This window comes from Tasmannia lanceolata, unplaced genomic scaffold (assembly GCF_043159265.1).
Source record: "Tasmannia lanceolata isolate RefF3 unplaced genomic scaffold, GAP_Taslan_0.1 ptg000029l, whole genome shotgun sequence".
NCBI classification, from domain to species: domain Eukaryota; kingdom Viridiplantae; phylum Streptophyta; class Magnoliopsida; order Canellales; family Winteraceae; genus Tasmannia; species Tasmannia lanceolata.
In genome coordinates this window covers 9519467-9535169 of record NW_027518706.1, presented here as the reverse complement: position 1 = coordinate 9535169, position 15703 = coordinate 9519467, and the positions used below count along the sequence as shown (strand labels likewise).

Genomic DNA, 15703 nt, shown 5'->3' with positions numbered 1-15703 from the left:
GTAGGTATTTTACTTTTTCGGCTATTACTTTTTTTTCTTTTTCCTTTTTGCTAGCGACCTTTGCCAGACAACTTTTTCTTTTTAAAATAACCGAACCAGTTTTTTCTTTTTGCTAGCGACCTTTGCAACACATCTTTTTCTTTTTAAAATAGCAAACCAGCCAAGCTCGATAAGGCTCGCGAGCCTAGCCGAGCCTGACCGAGCCGAGCCCGAGCCTAACCTTTTAGCTTAACGAGCCGAGCCGAGCCTGGCCAAGCTCGGCTCGGCTCGGCTCGTTTACACCCCTACCTCTCAGCTATGTCCCTATTTCTCTTTCCCAATTCTCTCACCGAAGACTGGATCAGAACCACACGTTTCTCTCTCCCCCCGTTGTTCATCCACCTGTTGTTGCATCGCCCTCTTCTCCCGTAAAACCATTACCCAATCCTCCGTTTCTTTCTTCTTCAAAACCCTAACTCCAATGATGGCCCAAAAAAAAAAAAAAAAAAAAAAAAAAAAAACAAGCAAATAAAGATGACGGTTAATATGATTACCTGAAAAAACCTAGAAAAATATCTCTAAAATTCGTGCTTAAAAACCTGCAGCAGCTTTGCACGCCTTGACCTTGGTAAGTAGATTCATCACCATGTATGTGAATTTGGAATTTGGGACTACTTCAAATGCCATTGTTGAAAATTCCCTATGGAAATGTACGCAAAATGTGATGATCTATCCAATGCGCATTGAATGTTTGATGGAACGACGGAGAGAGTCATGGAATTCTCTCACCTTGGTACAAGCCAAATTAGGACAGATGAACAAAAGCAATAGCAATTTTCAACTCAATGCCAAAGAAAACAATTGTCTCTTGAACCATTTTTCAATTAGCTATTAGGTTATATTTCCTTATGTTGATTATTATATTTGTATTTCTAATCTGCTGTGTTTATTTTAAATCTAAGATTTTAGTGGCTTTTTCTATTTGCTTAATAGGTTAGACTTGCTTTTGTTGTCTAGAGTCTAGACTGAGTGAGCAAGCTCCGAGCCTATTCGATGTTTATATTAGCAGCAATTTTGTGAACACTTGCTCTACCTATCGGACTGACTCACCACTCACTTCAAAAGGAAGATTTTGTGATTGTAAGTATGGCTATGAATTTTCTTGGGTTTTTCTAAATTTTATATTATGCATTTGGCAGATGCTTAGTTCATCGGTTCAGAATCAGTTTCATGGGTGCTTCGAAAGATGGGTATGAGATATGTCGTTTTGTTTTATTCTAAAATTTTCTACCTCTTTTTTTTATGATCTTTTAGGTACTATGACAAACAAAACATTCAAGAAAGGAAAAAAGTTTAGGTATGCTCTGTCTTACATCATTTAATTTCTAGGATTTTTTTTTATAAGTGAAGTTTCTCTTTTATTTTTCTTAATGTCATGATGACAAATACAAATAAATTCAGTCAAGAAAAAAATAAAAGGTCTATCCTATCTTTGTTTCTATCGATCTATTTCCGATAGAAGTATTTAAAAGTTGGTTTCTCTCTCTGTCTCTCTCTCTCAACGACTATGGATATAATTGAGGAATATCACTGTGGACAAAACATTAGGATACTCCAAACTCTTCCAAAAGCAGCGGGCAAGTAAACTAATCACCATCCCAATTTTGTAAGGCATTGGCCTTTTTTAATCATTTCATATGTATGTTATAACTTTAAGCTATACAATTTTTTTTCAGTTTTATCGGTGCATATTTAACTGAAGAGTAATTTTTATTATGCTTATGGACAAATGATGTTATGTGATACTCTGATTAGATTTCCATAATTGATGATGTTTTGCCATTAGAATGAATGCCAACCTGTGATTTCCAACGAAGTCCAATGGCATGAAGATTTGTAGGTTGGTTGGTACAGTGATAGAATCATGCTTACGCTATTTTCATCTTTTAGAATGAGCTAAAACTCATTGTAGAAGATTTCATACCTTCTATTTCTAAGCCAAGTTACTATTACGCTGGTTTGTAATTTATATGTAGTTTTGGGAAAATGTTTATGGAGTTTTCACAGATTTTATTTGTTCAAGTTCAAATATTTAACCATGGGTGAGAATATTTCGGTCATCACTAGATTTGCGGGGAAATTTGTTATAGAATATCACTGACACACTTGTGTCTTCTTAGATTGACTCTTTTTTCCTTTTTCCTTTTTCCTTTCATTTCTCAGGGTTAACAGTAAAACAGAAAGGAATTGAATTTTTACTTTCACTTTAATAAGGTACAACCTAATGCATAGTAAGTCATAACTTCAAATATCAATTTGAAAGGGTGAAAGAATCAAACTCGAGCTTTTTTTTTTGGGGACAGCTATTTGTACTTTGTTAATAACACCTCCTAATTTTGTGTACTTTGTTAATAACACCTCCTAATTTTGTGTAACATGTTTCAAATGAATACAGGGGACTTCATACGAGGTTAAAAAGTTGTTTTCAGGTTACAGATGAATACAAGGGACTGCAGACGAGGTTAAAGGGTTTTTTTTCCAATGTCAAGAGGTTAAAGGGGTAAACAATTCAGATGTGGACTGCTTATGCATAGGTTTTATACATGCGAATATATATAAGTCCTGAAATCAAAACCTTATAGTGCATTTCTTGATTTTAGACTTGACTGAAATTGGCCATTCTTGGTGCTTATATTATTGAAAGCTTCTGTGATCATGGATTTACATTTTTTTATGTTAGACTTTCTTGCTCTGATCTCAGCCTGTATTGATATTTAGGTTTTTCATATATTCTTAACACATTTTCTTAATTTTTTTTGTAATTTATTGCATCACCGTTTTCAGTTGTTTTTTACAGCTATTTGCAGGTTGTTGTTAACACATTTTTTTCTATTTTTAAATTTAGTTGGAAGATTCACAAAATTCTTACACTCCTACCACAGGGATTTTAAGTTCTGAAATGATAAGCTAGGAAGAAATTACTGATATTGATATTTGTCAGTATACAACTAACATGATACACATGTTACAAAAATAAATTTTTAATTTTTTCAGTTTCCACTACAAGACATATACTTCTCTTATTTATCTCTATAAACCTACCTAGGATGTATAAATTTTAAAAACAAAGAAGTTAGAATACTAAATTTTATGTGGCCAAAATCTTTTGCACAATTTGCTCATGATTATATTATTTTGGAGCATTTCATTTTCATGATTTTATTATTTTGGAGCTTTTCATGTTTCTTTCCATCTTTTGGCATCTTTCTACTCTATTCCAGCATGATCTGTGTCTTGCCCCCCTTTCAGTCGCTGACAGAGTCAGGGAACCCAGCACCCACAGACTTTGGGATGGAATTTTTTATTTTAATGTACGCACAGACTTTGGGATGGAGAGAGACGGGGCGTACATGCTGAACAATATGCTTGCGAAGCATCTCTTTCATTGTATGTCCCTGTTTGTTCTTCATTTTGGTCGACATGTGTTTTAATTCTGGTTTGATTTTATTACTGCTAATTTTCTCTACATTAACTATACGATTGTGAGAAAATTTGGTATTTTAAGTTTATAGACTTATCATGTGTCAATGTAGAGACAGCCTGTTGTCTATCTGAGCCAATTGTTGGGTGCTCTCTCTCTTCTTTTGTTCTCTTTATCCTTCACTGCTGAAGCAATTGTTGAAAAAATACACCCCTCATATTGTTCAGTTGGGATTTTTTTACTGTTCATTCTAACTTCCCTTTCTCATTCATTTCTCTCCATGTTTTTAGGCACAATCTGCATTTCCATCATGCATTGTTGACTGATCTCTCTCCCTGCCAGATTTTTTATTCAAATTCTCCTCTCCCTACACACATTCCTAAAGAAGTATGCATGTCTGCCACTTTCTACCTTATTATTTTGTAATATTTAGAGCTATTTATTGGTAGATCATGCTTTCATGTATGGGTGTTTCCACCAGTTAATTATCGTATGGGCTTCATCATTCTTCTTTAAAATTTTCTTCACTTCATGTGATGTTCTCATAGCACAATTTGCACCTGGTTTTCTTTACATTTTCCTTCAGTTCATGTGATGCTCTCGAAGCACAATTTCCACCAGGTTTGACTCATGTTGCAAGATCGGGGTGAACAAAGCGTGTGTTTATGGTGTAACATGCACGTACATTGAAGAAAGGTCAATGATATCTTCTTCTACATCTTTTCTTTCTTCATTTGGATTGAATTTTTAATTTAGATTGTTCCTTGGTGTGGCAATGAGGTGTGGGCTGGAGAAGAATTTTAAAGAAAAGTTGCATAGCGCAACGAGGTTTGTTTGATGTTTGAGCTGTCAAAAAGAATGCTCTTGCACAAACTATATAAAGGAAAGATAAGTTGTTTCTTTATGTGTTGATTTTGAGAACCAATAGTGAGTTACCAATAGTTAGATCAATGTGCTGAATGGACATTGTTTTGGCCCTGGGAAAAAAGTAGGCACCCCAAGGATCAACATACATATTCCATTGTCTTCATCTCCATGTAATGGTTTTTATGACAACAACTGATGTTCACACCCTATTTCGTTGTATTTTTTATGGGCTCAGGATACCCTATTAAATTGATGTATGTGCCCTATTAAATTGATGTATGCGTGTACCGCAGGTTCTATCCTTTTTAAATTGAGTCAGGAATATATCCTTTATATTTTTCCAAATTAATCAATTAATTGTCTTAATTGAGTTGGTGGGAAGTTGATGGTCATTAGAGATGGAGTTCAATGACTTTTCTTGCTAATTAGGAAGAGTATAATTTTCTTGCTAATGAGGAATGAGTTGGCTTTCACATGTTAATCTCTTTGTCATTGTATTTAAATTCCCAGTTTACTTTTTTTCCCCGCCCCGTGCATCGCACGGGGTTTCTTATTATATATATATATATATATATATATATATATATATATATATATATATATATATATATAGAGAGAGAGAGAGAGAGAGAGGAAAGTGTTGGTGAGCTTAAGCACACCAAACTTATGGTGAGCTTAAGCGCCCAATCACATGGGTCCCACATTTTGGGGAGTGATCCAAACCATTCATTTGCAAGGCCTTATCATAGATAGGGGGTGTACCAAAAATCAGCTCCATAGGATCATCCTAACCCCTCCATTTGTGGAGGACAAAAATGAGGCAGATTTGTGTCTGTCCATTTTTGTCCTCCACAAATGGAGGGGTTAGGATGATCCTATGGAGCTGATTTTTGGTACACCCCCCATCTATGTAAGGGACTTTCAAATGAATGTTTTGGATCATCCTAACAAAGTGGGCCCCCATGTGATTGGGCGCTTAAGCTCACCATAAGTTTGGTGAGCTTAAGCGCACCAACAGTTTCCTCATATATATATATATATATATATATATATATATATATATATATATATATATATATATATATATATAGTAGAAGAGAAAATAAGAGAATTTTTTGTAGAATTACACATCACTCTTTTTGACTCTTTTTTAACAAAGGCACCCATTCAACACACATATTTTCAATCCTACCTCCTCCTTTATGCTTTTTAACAAAGGCACCCATTAAAGCCACATAATTTCAATCCTACCCCCCTCCTTTATGCTTTTTTAATAAAAAATCTATAGGGTGATCTTAACCATCCGATTTGAGAGGAACAACATATTATGAAAACCTCTATAAGATTGGAGAGCTAGGATTAGGACTGTCAATCGGGTCGAGCTTGGGCGGCTCAAGCTCAGCCTATGTCTATACAACGGTCGGGCCGAGTTCGGGCCTGACTAAATTAGAAAATTTGCTTGCCCAAACTCCACAACGGGCTTCGGGCCGAGTTCGGGCTTGCCCATCACCTCTTATTTTCTGCACGAGAAAAGACTAAGCCAAGCACAGAAAAGCCAATTTCATAGAAAGCCATTAAACTTGTTGGCTTTGGCATGTGAGAAAAGCCACACAGATTGATTTTTTGCCAGATTTTGTCTTATTCATTTAAAAAATCTAAGGTCGAACTATAGCCTATAGGATATGATGATCCAAACTGTTCATATGGAGTGGGCTGAAGAGGGGCAAAATAAAGAAAGAAAAAAAACCTATTAATGTCGAACTATAGCATATAGGATATTAATGTTTAAGTAACCTATTTAATTAATATCTACTGATTTTTAAGCGCATAAAAAATCTTGAAAAATTATATAGTAAATATATTATCGGACTCGGGCCTATAACGGGCTGGACGACCCTTGATCAAGCACAACCCAAATTAGAGTTCGGGCTTCAACTTTTGACCAAGCTTGGTTTGGCTTGTTCTTATTTTAATTATGGGAGGGCTTTTAGCGGGCCGAACGGGCGGGCTTCGAGCTTGCCCATCCCGATTGACAGTCCTAGCTAGGATCAGCCTCTGGAAATGATTTTTGGGGCACAACCTATTTATGTTGTGTTCCACCGGTTTGGATCAACCTGTGATGTGGTCTGTACAGTTCTTGGTCGGCCCGTGCATCGCACGGGGTTTTTTACTAGTATATATATATATATATATATATATATATATATATATAGGGAGATGATATTCACCCCTCTACAGTACGCATTCGCCCCTTATAACGCGAACAGTGGGCAACTTTAACGCTTTTTTACGTCAAATCACGTTAAAAGGGGGCGAATGCATACTACAGAGGGGTGAAAATATCATCTCCTTATATATATATATATATATATATATATATATATATATATATAACAATAGAATTCACAACTATCTTCCTTCTGAGGCTCTAGCTCCAGATTCTCTGAAATATATCACGAATCTTTATTAAATTCTCTCTTTTTTTAGACCTTGTTTTCCTATACCTAATATTCTCTTCTTACAAACTCTACATTCTTTAATTAAAATCTCTTCGATGCTTGTTTCGGCATCTATCAACTCGGCACGCAATCCGGCAAAACCCAAGTTCCTATTTCTTTTTCTCAATTGGAGGGGAATGACGTGGCCACTACTTTTGGCTGCAAAGGATAAAATTTAGGAAGTGTTCCAAGAATCCAATAGATACATGATGTGGGTATAAATAGTTTCTCTATTTTATTTATTTGTTTCCTTCTAGCTATTAGGTAGTTTTAGACAAATATGGCTTATTGCCTTTTCTTATAATTTGAGTCTATGTAGATTTAGAAATTTAGTTCAATTAGGAGGAATTGGATTCAAATAATTTTAGAAAGTAGAGATTTACTTGGATAAGAAGTTAGTATTTTTATAAAAGCCTATGTGAAGGGTTGTTGCCCAGTTCATGTTTGTTTTATGAAATAAAGAAATTTTCTTCTTTCTTGGTAGAGAGAGTTGTTTATCTCGTTCTTCGTGGATTCGACGAGTGCCCTCCGTGGATTCAAAGGTTTATCTGATCAGTGGTTGATGGAGATCAATCCTCGACTCGTTCTTCGTGCTTCTGGCTACGCCAAGAACTCACCCCTAAAAGCTTCAATCCTCGACTCGTTCTTCACACTTCCGGCTACACCAAGAACTCACCCCTAAAAGCTAGCCGTTAGAGGGAGGGTTCCCATTCCCTTATAACCCATCCCTATCTACTTCATTTACGCAATGCGGACTATTTGCTTTTGCGTGGAACCCCAACAATCTCCCCCTCCACGCGGAAGCAATTTGGACCATCTTGCCCTTCCACGCGGCGGCAAGGTGGGAACCACAAGATAACTATACCAAGGTTTCCAAGATCTTCCCCGAGAGACATTCCCGTCCTCCGAGGCAAACTGGGGTGACCACGCCCTAAGCTTTGATACCATTTGTAGGGAATCAAACCGGGTAGAACTCGACCCTAAAAGCTAGCTGTAGAGGGAGGTTGCCCATTCCCTTATAACCCATCCACATCCATTTCACATGTCAAATGTGGGCATATTGCTTTTGCGTGGAACCCCAACACTTGTAAAGGTGACACTATTAATCTATATAAAACAGTTTTGTGCTGAATTTCCAGCAAGAGCGGCTCTCATTAATCTAATTATATCTTTGTTTTCACAGATTATTTTGACATGAAGTTTCTCCTATCAGAATATACACATCCTTGGCATCAATATGGATATAAAGTTTACTGAATTTGGAGTTAAAATGAAGGAGTTATATTGATTTAAAGTCGGCTCTAAAAATCTGTCCAAAACAGATTTTCAGTAAGTGCGTTATGATAAAATTACACATGTCTTTATTTTCAAGTACAATTTTTATGAGGTTTCTTCTTAATTTGGATTTAAAATGATGGAGTTATACTAATTTAAAGTCAGTTCTATAAATCTGTCAAAGACAGAATTTCCAGCAGGTGTTAGCCTCATAAAATGAATCATATCTTGGTTTTCAAAAACTATTTTGATTTGAAGTTTCTTCCATTAGAAAGTACACATTCTTATCATCAAAATGCAAATATATTTTTTCCTAATTTGGATTTAAAATGATGGAGTTATGCTAATTTAAATTCAGGTATACAAATCTGTTAAAAACAGAATTTTTTTTTTTCAAGAACTTAAGCTGAAATTTTAATAATTGAAAAGGACAATAATATAAGAAAATATACCTGTAGAATTATGTTTTGTACTTGATTCCTTCCTTGAATTTTCAATAGAAATCCCCAAGAATTTCTCCTTCACATTTCTTTCGAATTTCCTAATTTATCTCTAGAGTTTTCATTTTTGGAAAAAACAAGAGAAAGAGAGAATGAGGTCTCATTTTTTTTGTTAGTTAGATTTTGATTAAAATCGTTTAAAACCAAATGTCAAGAGAATCTCAGCATGTGGCCACATTGTTCCACATGGTAAGAGGAATTCAACATTTGGCAAGGGTGATTCAACAGGTGGCAATTGTAACCCACATGCCAAGGACAACTTTACCATGTGGAATGGATTAATTATCATGGTTTGAGATAGCCCACGAGTCAACTCAGTTTTAGTGAACTTGGGATGACTCTGGTTGACTAGGTTAAAGATTATTGGACTCAATTTTAAGTTTAATTTTCTGTTCCAATGATCCCTTTTGGACTGACAATTGGTTCTAAAACAAGAAGAGAAAAAATAGAAAACAGGGCCTTAATTAACAAATCTTGAACAACTTGTGTTTCTTGTTTGCTTTTGCTTTTTGCAGGTTAATAGCAATGATTCTAGTGATCTAAATAAGGAGGTTAGGAACCGTTTGATGGATGATGGTGCTGATCTCACGAACGAAGAAAGGTTAAAGATTAGACAATTTTTGGAAGCATATGTGGATGATCAAGTGTAGAGTTTATCAGTGTTGGATGCTACCATTCATGGGTGGATACAATATTAATTATAGGTGAATTACAACTACAAGTATCAGAATTCAGAATTCAGTAATAAAAGAATGCCATGACCTTGGCATTTTATACTTGTAAGCTTCCTTCGGGTTATGCCAGTTCACAAATATTTGGCTCAGGAATTTCTCAGGTGTAGATTTTGATTTTTTTTTTGTTACTTTTGCGTTTATAGTGGGAAAGAATGGAATATTTAAAAATATCTGAAAATATATAATGGAAGGAAAAGAAATAATATTGTATACTTGTTGCGATATTTTGAAAAAGTTGGGAATATTTGTAGGGAAATGATATCTGCTCCAAGTGTTTCCATAAACATGCACTCAACTTGTTTGTCGTATAGTATTTAAAGGGTTTAAAGAGCTTTTTGGTTTCCATAAACATGCACTCCACTTGTTTGTCGTATAGTATTTAAAGGGTTTAAAGAGCTTTTTGAGAACCGTAATATCCTCTGAAATCCCTTTAAATACTACACGACAAACAAGTGGAGCGCGCGCGCAGATATCATTTCCCTATTTGTAATTATGGATGCAATTCTCACATACCTATCATTGTGTAGTACTATTGTTTGGAAACTTGAAAGCATCACTCAACTCAAAAATGGGCCTAATCAAATTGACTGACTGAGTGACTCAAAGAAAAACTGGAGTTCTTGGTCCATTTGAGTCAACTCAGCAGAGTTTCAGGTCAAGTTGAGGGCCCCTAGTTAACTAAGGCAACTCGCTGGGTTTCTGTACTTTGGATAGGATTGAGAAAAGTTAATTTACACCAAAACTTTGGTTTAGAGTTCTGCCTAAATTTAATTTGTTTGATCATTCATTTTTAGGCTCTCTTAAGCGGGCAGTTAAGAGAATTGGATTAAAATGCTGTTCTTTGAACCATTTGATATATAAGGTGGAACCCACAATGTGAAACAATACATATTGTAAGGCACATGAGATTATGAAAGTAATGTTTGAAATGGACTGCACGTCATAAAGTAGTCCTCTTCACGTTGTCCCCTTTGATTCTAGACCCACTTCTACCTACATAAATTTTATGCAGGCAACTGATGTTGGCACTACCATATTTTGATAATTACACTAACTCATCTTGTCTTTTGGTATTTAAACAGCTGCCAAAGGTTATTTCAATTCCCAAAAAGCACTCATAAGCCAATTAAAACAGAAAAGGCAAGATGAGTTAGTGCAAGTATCAAAACATGGTTGCATATCAACAGCCAATCTGAAAAGTATTCCATGAAGTGAAGGAGTGCCATTATCAAGAGAAGGGAGTGCAGATACCATTTCCCTATATAAGATGTGCAGATTCTCACTAGAGAGAGAGAGAGAGAGAGAGAGATGGGAATCTCATTTCTGCCTGTTATTGTTGTATTTCTTTTGATGGGGTGCAAAGTCATGGAAGCTTGGAAAGATGAGGCAAAAGTTATCCGAGTGGGAGGAAAGGTGATGTGCCAAGACTGCACCCAAGGCTGGAACGAGTGGGCCCATGGGACCCGGCCTATCCACGGTACTCTCTGTTCTTTTCTTCTTGTTTTTATCATTTTTTATGCCCAGAATTTATGTAGGACCCGGCACACTTCAAATTAATCCCTAATGTTTAAAAAGTTGCAAGTAGACCCCCTGTGGTTTCAATTTGTGTAAGGTAGAACCCCTCAGTTGACGGTTCGTCCACAGATTTAAGGGTTAGGATGATCCGATGGAGCTGATTTTTTGGGCACGCCCTATCTCTGCCAGGGCCCATCAAATGAACACTTTGGATCATCCAAACAATGTGTTTTCTTGTGATTTCTTCTCTACCTGATAAGCTAGGATTGCCTTTGGAGATACCCCTGTATTCAATTTGAACTCATTCTTCTTGAATTTTATTTTCTCCGGGTTTGGGATTTTTTCATTTGAAAACTTATTAAAATCTTGAGCCAAAAAACATGGATGTAAAATTTTTTTTTACCTCCATTTTACATCGAAAGAAACAAAGCCTAACAAAAACTATGATGCGTTCAAAAAAGAATTCTCAGCTAATAATTTATCAAAATTAATGTTATGGATCATCAAAATATGCATTAATAACACCCAACAATTAAGCTTGCGACATGATTGAAAGTATATTACATGTAGGCTGCAGGGTTGCCTTAACATGCATGGACGAGCGGGGAAGAGTGGTGTACTATGCAAGTGACGAGACCGACCAAGAGGGCGAATTTGTGATGAGTGTTGAGAGATACATCAATGGGAAGGAATTGAAAGCCGGAGATTGCTCTGTGAGACTTCTCTCATCGCCAGAACCCTCCTGTAACATCCTCACGGACTTTGGCGGAGGCCGGTCAGGGGTGAAGCTCAGTCGACCCTCTCATGTTTATGGAGATCAGATGAAGTATACACTTGGGCCCTTCTACTTCACATCTCCAATTTGTGATGAACCTGATACCACTGAATTGCCTAGCCAAAGAGGAAACTATTGATTATAGTGTGTTTGTTTTGTTGTTGATGGGAGACTTACATTCTTACGTCTTCTTAATTTTTTATACCTTCTATTGAATAATAAGAGCAAGATGTTTTGTTTAGGCCACTGGTATTATATAATTAAAAGATAAAGAGGGGATTAGGAAATAACGAACCTGGGATGGTAGAGTGAGTCGGAGCAGGGTACAGTTGAGAGATAAAATCACCATTTCAGTGGGCACGGTAGGATGGGGGGTATTGATGCATCTGGTTAAAATCGCCGAATGTGGATATACGGTACATGGGCTATCCTGTGCCAATCCTCTCCTCTCTCCCTTTTGCATCGTCTCCCCAAATCAGGACAACCGCTAATATAGAGACGTTGGAGTGAGGTGAGGCGTTGTAGTCCGGCGGGCAATGAAGTCATCTTACCACATGTTGCAGTGTGGTGACATGCTGTAGCCCATCTGACAATGATGCCAACTCATCAGAACCACCAATTTTCAGATTTTGGAGAGCAGTGAGGCACCGCAAGTCATCCGGTAAAGAAACCATCTTTTTACAGCCGTCAATAACCAATGATTGAAGAGATTCCAAGCCTCTTAGTACCCCTTCCTCCTCGAGTAATGATGCCAGGTTTTCACACGATTCAATCTTTAACTGTTTGAGAGATGTGAGTTAAAGATTGAATTACCGCAATCTTTAACTGTTGGAATAACTGTGTGAGTTACCGCAATCCCTTGGAAGACTCCTCAACTTGTTGCAATCCGAAATTTTTAAATGTTGAACGGAGGTAAGACGCACAAAACATGGCAGGATGATCAACTTTGGGCAGATTTCAATCTTCAATTCATCAAGGCAAGGAAAATCTCCTCCTTCCACTGATGCCCACATCTCTAAATTATCCATAGCACCTAGGAATAGTTTTTTTCAAATATGGAAAGGAAAATCCATTCAATGTGCTATTACCGTGAAACTCATTGTTGATTTGCTTCAATGCACGCATTTCATATATCTCAAGATTCTTGAGTGAAGGAAGTTGCCCAAGTGGTGGGAGATTTTCACATTTCCGGCAATTTTTAAGAGAAACATCAACTAGATTTGTGAGCAATGAATTCTGTATCCATCCTGGAAATCGAATACCCTCATAGCCTGTTATTCGCAAATCTTTCAAATTACAGTGTGGTTCAAGGCCTTCTAACACTTTTTCCTGCATCTCAACGCCTTCTAACACTTTTTCCTGCATCTCAACATCACCACGATCATCCTCCCATGACAACTCCAATTCTCTCAGGTTTTTCTTGCCTTTCAAGTTGGCATGTTTGGCATCAATTCCATTTCTCACAAGGCCAAGTTTTTTTATTGAGAGTTCTCCTCTAAGTTTTAAATTGCTCAACTCATTGATACATAGTCCATCCACGTTACCCACAATGAAAATGGATAGAGTCTGGAGGCAACTCAGCTGCCCAATCCCAATGGGCACAGAAGTTAATGAACTACAACCATAAGCGTCGAACTACATGTCTGAGGCTCCTCATTTTTCTCTTGTCCCTAGGCAAATTACGGAGGTTCCAACATTTTCTCAGTTTCAATGTTTGCAAATTTTGTAGCTTGGTAATCGATTCAGGTAATGTTTTAATGGCATAATTATTGGAGAGGTTGAGGTATCTTAGCTGTTTCAAATTGCATATTGAATGGGGTATCTCTCTACCACCAATGTGACTAAGATCTAGGCATCAAGTATCTTAGTTTCTTGATGTTGCTAGGGACAATATTATAAGCATGACACAATAGTATTGTTCGTATGTTTTTGGCCTTGTACAACCTCTGCTCTTATAATAGTGAATCCAAATGAGAATAGACATATCTGGTCGATGTAGGAATATCTACAATTTTTTCCGATCCACGATATAACACTTGTTCCCAATAACAGACTCTGCAAGATCGTGCACTAAATCATGCATTTTGCAACTTGTTATATTTCCAGCATCGTCTTTTTCTATGTCTTGGAAGAAAGACCTCCATAATAAATCATTGAAAATCTCATTTCCAATGTCTTCCAACTCCATAGTTTCGTTAGGGGTAATAAAGCCATTAGCCATCCACAAAAGAATAAGTTCTTCTTTCCGAATGGTAAAGCCTTTAGGGAATACAGAGCAAAATGAAAAGCATTGCCTTAGATGAGATGGCAAATTAATATAGCTCAATATTAGAGCCGGCAAAACTTCATTTTCTTCTAGTTTCCATATCTGGCTGTCTCTTACAGACAACCATGAAGCTTCCTCGCAGGAGTCTTCCTAATGCCTTTGCTGCTAATGGCACACCCCTACATTTTTTGACAATCTGTTCACCAATTGGAACCAAATTTTGATGCTCTTCACTTCTCCCTGATCCAAATGCTTGACGTTCAAACAGAGACCAACAATCACTGAATGATAAACCAGTTGATGGGGTCCAAAATCTGCAACCAATCGGCTGTTGACACGTGGCCCTCACAGGGACCACTGCAAAGCCAACACCTGTCCCTGCTAGGTCCAGTCAAGTGGAGGAGGGATCCATGAAGCCCACCCATCATTGATGCAACCGTTTCTTTACGAGTAGTCACAATGATTTTGCTCCCTTTAACGTTACATTTTAAGATTTGCTTCAGATTATCCCACTTTCCTCCTTCTTGGTTCCATACTTCATCAAGTACAAGCAAAAATCTCTTCTCACATATTATATTTTGTAGTTTTTTTCTCATCTCCTCTAACTGTGTAACATCTGTTCTAGTTCCAGTTGCAGATTCTAAAAAAAAATTTACAATTCCAGTAACATGAAAATCTTGAGACACATAAATCCACATTCTTAGCTCAAAATGACCTATTACAATCTCATGATTGAAGGCCAATTTAGCTAGTGTGGTTTTCCCCATACCCGTCATGCCAACTAGGGCAATAACCGGGACTTCATTTTCATTATTATTAACATCGGCTTGCAATAGCCGCACATTCTCTTCTTTATCCTTATCTCTCCCATAAACTTCTAATTCATTTACATCGGACACAGATTCATGCACATCGGACACAGTATGTGTTCTCTGTTGACTCCCAGGACTAATAGTTGTTACATCCAATTTGAACTCCACCCTCGTTTGTACAGTTTTTTTAATTCTCGTGAGAATCTTTTTTGTCCTAGTTGCTATATTATGGCGTTGGAATTGAAAACTAGGTAAGAAGGTATTACTTACCTGGCCACAACCAATTGAGTGTAATCGCTGAGGTTCCACAGCTCAGTCTGATAAGATGTCGTCCGCCTCATAGACCGCATCTATAAGACTTGAGAGCCAACCCTTGAGCTGCCCATTCTTCATGCCCATCTCCTCTGCGTTTGGGAGTATATCACCAATCAATCCTAACTGTTTCTTAAGCTCTTCCAAATCATCCTTAACACCCTCGAGTAAATCAACCTCGTTTAGGATTAGAGAGTTCAAATTCCCAAGCAGTACACTAACAGTAGCATCCGCCATATTTCCTTGGTAACAGAAAAAAAAAAAATTCTAGAGCAAGAGCAAGTAGAATCACAAGGATATCTTGCAAGCTTCTTCCTGTAAGATGGTTTGTTATATAGACTCTTCGACTCTTTGCTATTACTTTTCTATTTTCGTTTTTGGGTGGTGTTATATTTGCTTTCTTTTCATTGTTTTTCTTTTTGCTTTTTAAGTTTCCTTATATCCAAGGGAAATGATATATGAGCCCGCTTTTTTCCTTTGGACAGCCCCCTCTAGTGTAAAAAAGTAGTCATACATACACTAGAGGAGGATGTTCCAACTTCCAACTTCCAACTTCCAACTTCCAACTTCCAAGTAAATAAAAGGGGCGAATGTATCACTTCCTTTGCTTTATTTTGTTCTCAAGTTTATAGATACATTTGCTTTATTTAATAACCTGACTTTCTATTTCTTTGCGAACCTTTGCTTTA

The 15703-nt window shown here is 36.9% G+C and overlaps 3 long non-coding RNA genes across 13 annotated transcripts; 1 reads left to right on the top strand and 2 right to left on the bottom strand.

The window, feature by feature from the left end:
* Positions 1 to 306: 306 nt before the first annotated feature.
* On the top strand, positions 307 to 11867 carry LOC143859142 (uncharacterized). 11 transcript variants are annotated; one of them, XR_013239166.1, is made up of 10 exons: positions 307 to 607; positions 997 to 1119; positions 1294 to 1336; positions 2435 to 2539; positions 3289 to 3847; positions 4047 to 4156; positions 8009 to 8154; positions 9116 to 9304; positions 10698 to 10811; positions 11420 to 11867. It is a non-coding gene; the product is annotated as an uncharacterized LOC143859142 (long non-coding RNA). The 11 variants fall into 11 exon arrangements; XR_013239164.1 differs by having other exon boundaries at positions 2435 to 3426; positions 3751 to 3847; positions 11420 to 11866; XR_013239169.1 differs by having other exon boundaries at positions 973 to 1119; positions 2435 to 3847.
* On the bottom strand, positions 432 to 8694 carry LOC143859147 (uncharacterized). The gene is made up of 2 exons (XR_013239173.1): positions 8553 to 8694; positions 432 to 679 (listed from the first exon to the last, which is right to left on the bottom strand). It is a non-coding gene; the product is annotated as an uncharacterized LOC143859147 (long non-coding RNA).
* LOC143859146 (uncharacterized) lies at positions 11301 to 14964 on the bottom strand. The gene is made up of 2 exons (XR_013239172.1): positions 11920 to 14964; positions 11301 to 11740 (listed from the first exon to the last, which is right to left on the bottom strand). It is a non-coding gene; the product is annotated as an uncharacterized LOC143859146 (long non-coding RNA).
* Between the last annotated feature and the right edge of the window lie 739 nt (positions 14965 to 15703).